Source organism: Myotis brandtii, unplaced genomic scaffold, assembly GCF_000412655.1.
Source record: "Myotis brandtii unplaced genomic scaffold, ASM41265v1 scaffold698, whole genome shotgun sequence".
Lineage (NCBI taxonomy): Eukaryota > Metazoa > Chordata > Mammalia > Chiroptera > Vespertilionidae > Myotis > Myotis brandtii.
Window position 1 is genome coordinate 1,870,884 of NW_005370731.1, and position 6,252 is coordinate 1,877,135.

The following is a 6,252-nucleotide window of genomic DNA, read 5'->3' on the forward strand; positions in this document are numbered from 1 at the left end:
TAACCTCCAATGTGACAGTATTAGGAGGTGAGACCGTGGGTGACTAGGCCGCCAGGAAGCCCGCACGGAGGGTTGGTGCCCTTCTGAGGAGAGGAGGAGACACAGACGTGCCTGCTCTCTGCCATGCGGGGCTGCAACGAGAAGATGGCCATTTGCAAACCATGCTGAGGGCTCCCACCAGACCCCAGGTCTGCCCATACCTTGATGCTGGACTTCCAGTGCCTAGAACCGTGAGACACAAATATTGGTTAGTCAAGCGTCTTTGTCCATGGTACTTTGAGTGGCAGCCCGAACGGACTAAGACAGCACTTGCTGTACCAAGTACTTACCAGTTTGCTCTTTCTCTGTCTGTATGCCCTCACTCGGACCTGGCCGGGTGGCTTGGTTGGTCAGAACATCGTCCCACACACCAAAAGGTTGCGGTTCAATTTTTGGTCAGGGCACATACGTGAGGCAACCAAGCGATGTTTCTCTCTCACGTTGATGTTTCTCTCTCTCTCTCTCTCTCTAAAATCGATAAACATATCCTCGGGTGAGGAATAAAAAAAAGAAGGCAGCAATGTTTGCAGTGCCTGGCACAGTGCCTGGCATATAGTAAATACCTGGTGGGCACGCTGAATGATGTGCACTTCATCCCAGGCACCGGGGGGCGGCGGGAGGGGGCTGCTGGAATGTGCACAGGAGAGAACCCAGCCCTGGCCTCTGAAACCCACTGGGCGGGAGAGGAAGTGGCACGGGAAACAGCACACAGATAACTAATTGCATTGGATGCCATGAAGGAAACGCTAGGGTGCTGTAAGAGTGTCAGATAAGGGGCATCCACGTGATTTTAGGGGTCAGCATAGGCTGCTCAGTAAAAATAATAAGTGGGAATTAGGCTGGTATATTGGTAAGATTATCAATACAGCTTTTTATACAAATTGTAGTGTTTGATTAAACATACAAGTTTATGTCGATGATTCATCCAGCATTTAAAAAATATTTTTATTGATTTTTAGAGAGGAAGGTATGTGTGATGAGCATCCTCACATGTGTGCTTGCACAGATCCGGGCGAGTCTTTCTTAGTTTTGGTCCCTTGAAAGCAGCACCCGAGACAGATTTGGGTGCCGTTCAGACCTGGCAATCCCCGAGGAGGTGGCCTCCAGGCTGCGGTGAGACGGGACCAGCCCTGGACAGTGTGGAGCAGAGGCGCCCCAGGCCGCGGGAACAGCGAGCGCCAAGGCGCGAGGCGGGACACTCAGCGACCTTTCGGTGCACAGAACAATGCCGAACCCACTGAGCCACACAGGCCAGGGCTAGTCCAGCATTTCTGAGCACCTACTACAAGCCACGCACGGTTGTGAGCACTTGATATCTGTTGCCTCATTCCCTCCACAGAGCAGCCCTGTCTCTGACTCACCAGCATGGGACTTCCCTGCACTGGCCTTGTTTTCACCACTTAAAAAATGACGATAAATCATAGTACTTACCTCCCCATTGAATGAGTTATTTATTTCATTTTATATGTGGGGGGTTGAGGCTCAGAGGGGATAAATAATTCCTGGAGACCCCAGGCACAGGACTCAATCCTCACCTGCCTGCTTCATAAATCCCAGGCCGCGCATTATTCCACAGAAACACACCTCGCCCTAATCTATTGCTCTAATATTTATAACAACGCAGCCACCATTCACTTTGCTGCTGACGTCAATGAATCACCTGCTGATACTTTTGATTTCTAAGAGCAAATGCCACCTCAATTTCTATTATCTGCCTGAGCCCCAGGAGCAATCCCCCGGCCTACGCCTTGCTGCTGGGTTTTTCCTCCCCTTGCCTTACGGCCCGTGCTGCCTGATATACAGCAAAATGGGTTTGTGATTTAGCGGCAGAAAAGGTTAACTCTAAATAATGATCAGAAAGGTAAAATATAGAGCCAGAATGTTGCTTTAGTTTTTATAGGTTTTAAATAATTTCGCCTCCTTCCCTGAAGGATTTAACATAATTCAATGAGAAAATTGCATTCCGATCCTGTGGGCTGCTCCGACGTGACCGAATTGCAATGAGCAGAAGAGATGCAGTGTCTGTCTGACAAGGAACCCGACTGAGCCCGGGGCTCAGGGAGCAGTGCCCTGGGCAGGGCTGGCTTCCCGGCTCCTGGGTCTAGTCCCGGGGCAGGCCGTTGGCACAGCTGAGCAGGAGGTGGCAGTGGCAGGGGCTCAGGCTGGGCAGGGAGGGAAGAGGTTGATGTCTGTGGGAGGAGGCGCCGTGGAAAAGCCTGACCTTCTCACATCTCCTCCCCTGCTTCCGGCCTGCACGACTGCATAGGAGGGGTTACACCCCATCTTCTCCATCTGCCCAGTGTGTGCGTGAGGACTGTGTCCGGCTGCAATGCACAGGAAACCTCACTGACTGGCGGAAAGACATGCGGGCTTCTCTAGTTATTTATTTATTTTATGAGGCATTCCTGGGCCGGCACAGCTCTCCGATGCCCCGGGGACCAGGCTCTGCTGGGGCGTGTGGCGTCAGCATCGCGCAGCTGCTGAGTGACGGGCTGTGTGAGGATTGGATCGAGTTAGTGTGTGCACAGTCGTTGGCATAGCTCTGGGACGTAGTAAATGCTGCACTGGTGCTTCCTTAATCAAGAAGCTCATTTCAATCTGACTTGCTGCTAAATGTTAATTCAGAAATGTTTTTCCTTTCCAATAAATGGAGCGGCGCGTTTCCGTCCTTCACGGGCGCACAGTGCCCCGGGCCTCATGTCGCGGTTTCAAGGGCTCCCTGTTCCCGCATAACCAGCTTGTCTCCATCTTGGGGCAGCAGTTCAACAGTTTTCTGTGGGAACATTCCCTGGAGTGGAACGGCTGCAATAGTGCTTTCATTGTGTGCGTGTGTGTGTGTGTGTGTGTGTGTGTGTGTGTGTGTGTGTGTGGTGGGGGGGTGTCCCTGCAACTCGAGTGTGTGCTCAGGGGGGTCAGGGCCAGTGCCTAAGGGGCTCATGTGTGCCCCTGTCTGACCTGTGGGCTCAGTAGTTGGCTTGGGGTCCTCAGGGGCATTGCCCCTCCCTGTCTTGGCACCAATGCTGGCTCTCACCTCAGTGCACCGGGGTTGCCATCTGCACGGCTAAGGGTTTGGAATCCTCGGAAGAGGCAGTGGCCGTCCCATCTGCTCGCTCCTTAGCCGTTCTCACCCAGGACCTCAGAAACGCGTCTCCAAAGCTGTGTCCTGTGACGGTTCCTGAACCCACATGCCCGAAGCCAGGCGATGTCCACCAGCAGACGTGACCTTTTCCTAAGGTGAACTCCTTATAACCACAGCTGGCATTGCCCGAACGCCTGCTCCGTGCGAGGCGCCGTTCACGACACTGTATGCGCTCGGGATAATCACAGGCCTTGGGAAGCGAGAACGCGGCCAGCCCAGTTTTCCAGATGAGCAACTGGAAGCCCAGCGAGGCTAAGTACTGTGTTCAAGGTCACGGAGGAAACAGCAGGTAGATCTGGGAGCCCAGAGAGTGGCTTCTTGACCCTGTCTCCTGCTGCCACTCAGGGTGACCAGCCAGAGCCCAGCCACAGGCCTCGGGCTCTGCGCCTTCCACGTTCCGGGGGAGCTGTGGACACTGGCGTGTGTGATCGCTGCACGTGGACCCACTCTTGCTGCATCCCCACCGGACAGCCTATGTCATTTATCCACTCAAAATGCCACTTCCTAGACTTTCCAAGGGAGAGACTGGGCCTGGGGAGTGTTAATGTCTCTTGAAAGGGAGGTTTGGACATTCACTGATGAATGGAACATCTGGGCGCCATGTCAATGTGAATCCTGTGTGACCCAACAGGGTCCTTTCCCGGGGACATGCTCCGGGTCCGCCCCCTCAGAACCCAGGGGCGCCAACCCGTGCACTTGGTGATGCCCCGATTTGCTGCAGGCCACACACTGTGGTGAACACAGTGATCGCAACAGGGGGACTGAAGGTGGATGGTAACAGGGAGACTACACAGCGTAAACCAGTTTAACAAGAGTTCACCTGTGGCTGGTGACTGATGATGAAAGGATAGGATGTGGCTGCAGCAATGAGAGCGGTTACTTCTTAGGGAGGTGGGCTCCCCTTTGTAGAGCGTGCAATTGTTGCAGGGACACAGCTGCTCTTCCCAGGGTCCCCTGCTCCCAGGTGTGGTCATGTGACTAGCTGCACCAATGGGATCTGAGTGGACCCGATAATGGTTACTTTGGGGCTGGGAGCTTTAAGAAGTAGGTTGAGCTCTCTGCTGTACCTCTCTCCAGGTCTAGCGGGTGGTGGAGACACAGATGGAAAGAGCCGCAGGTGGGAGGAACCTGGTTGCTGACTCCCCGAGTGCAATGCCATTCATGGCCAGGAACACCGCATCAGGCCCTCGCGTGGGAGGAAAGAATGTTCTGGAAGCTGGAGGCTTGGGATCTGTCACGTCCACTGAAATTACTCTAATGCATAGGCCTCTCAGAAAACCTCCTATTGCTGCGTGAGGATGTTCCCAGTGGCAAATGGATAAAGGCGACTTAGTGACTGGGAGTGGCTCCCTGTAGGGCTGCTTCCTGCCTGGAAACCCTGAACTGGTTCTGGCCCCCGGGGTAGCTGCCTTGGGTGAGGGGCCTCAGTGCACGCTGGGAGAGGTGACTCCCCAGGTGGACAGGAAGCCCCGGGGAGAGTCAGGTCATGATGTGAGGGTCCTGAGCTCAACCCTCCTCGAGTCTGAGGACAAAGGAAGAGGAGCGTCAGAGAAGCCGGCACGCTGAGGCGATGGGCAGGGGTGGGGCAAACGTGAGCGGATGCCCAGGGGCCGCCAGCTGTGTGGTGGGTGAAAGGGGCTTGTCTTCAAGGCACAGAGGGACGATCACAGCATGTCCTCACGCATGGAGGGAGACGTGGGGGGGCTGGGACCCTCAGGCCAGGATCCATGTGACGTGGAGCTGGAGAGAGAAAGGAGAGCCCACAGCTGTGGGGCCGGGCCGGCCCAGCATGCCCTTCGCACTCACCTGGGCTGCACAGCCTCCCATCGTCGCCTGCCTGGCAGCCGCGTCTCCATCTTCTAAAACAGTGCCCTGGGTGCCCTTTGCGGAATCACCTTCCCACGCTCAGGCCTGTTGGTTCAGGCGGGGCTAACACTATTTCCTGGCCCCATGCCCGGCCAGGTAGCAATGGCGCCCATCCTGGCTGCAGCGATGGGCTCCCGGGTGCCCGTGTGACCTGGGTGAGGCCAGTGGAAGCCGGTGCGGGGGCGTTCGCAGGACCTGAAAGAACGTGGGGATGTGTGAGCCACACTTAGAGGGAGGAGTTATCAGATGTGACAGCAACAGAGATGCAGGTTCCGGGCACCACCCGGAGTCTCTGGATACAGCGATGCTTGAACCCAGATTTCAAAGCTACATGAGCCTGTAAGTTCCCCTTAATGGATTAAACCATTTTAAGTTGGTTTCTTTCAAGTACAACTGAGAGAATGTACTCAATAGGGGTTCCCCATTCTGGGTGGGTATTTGCTAACAGTGAGAGAGAGGCCGAAGGAGTTCCTCCCCCCAGGATCCCAGGGCTGGCTGGGGGAGGGGAGTCAGGAGGTCATCGCCTCCCCCTGCCCCCACGACCCCCACAAGGTCCCTGTCCTCCTGGCCAGGCTGCAAACGAGAGTTCCCACTTGTTTTTTTTTCCTTAAAACTTTTTTTTTTAATCCTCACCTGAGGATATTTTTTCATTGACTTTTAGAGAGAGTGGAAGAAAGAAAGACAGAGAGAAACATGGATGTGAGAGAAACACATCAACTGGTTGCCTCCTGCACAAGCCCTGACCAGGGCCCGGGCCAGGAGGAGCCCGCAACCAATGTATGTGCCCTTGACCGTAATCGAACCCGGGACCCTTCAGTCTGCAGACTCTCCATCCGCTGAGCCAAAGCAGCCCACGTGGATGAAAAAAGCCCAGGGCAGCCCCTTGTGATTTGCCACTGGCCTTCAAGGCTTCAGGATTGTTCCCTTTAGAAGATGGCCCTGGAGGTTATTCTGTGTGAAATAGCCAGTCAGAGGAAGCCAAACACCAAAGGGTCTCACTTACATGTGGAACTAATGAACAAAATAACTGCCGAACAAAACAGAAACAGAGGCTCGGATGCGAGGCAGAGACTGACAGCTGTGAGGGGGGAGGGGGGAGTGGGGACTGGACCAAAGAAGGTGAAGGGATTTACCAGAGAACATATGTGCATAACAGAGACCCAGACAACAGAGTGGTGACAGCCAGAGGAAAAGGGGGGGGGGCAGAG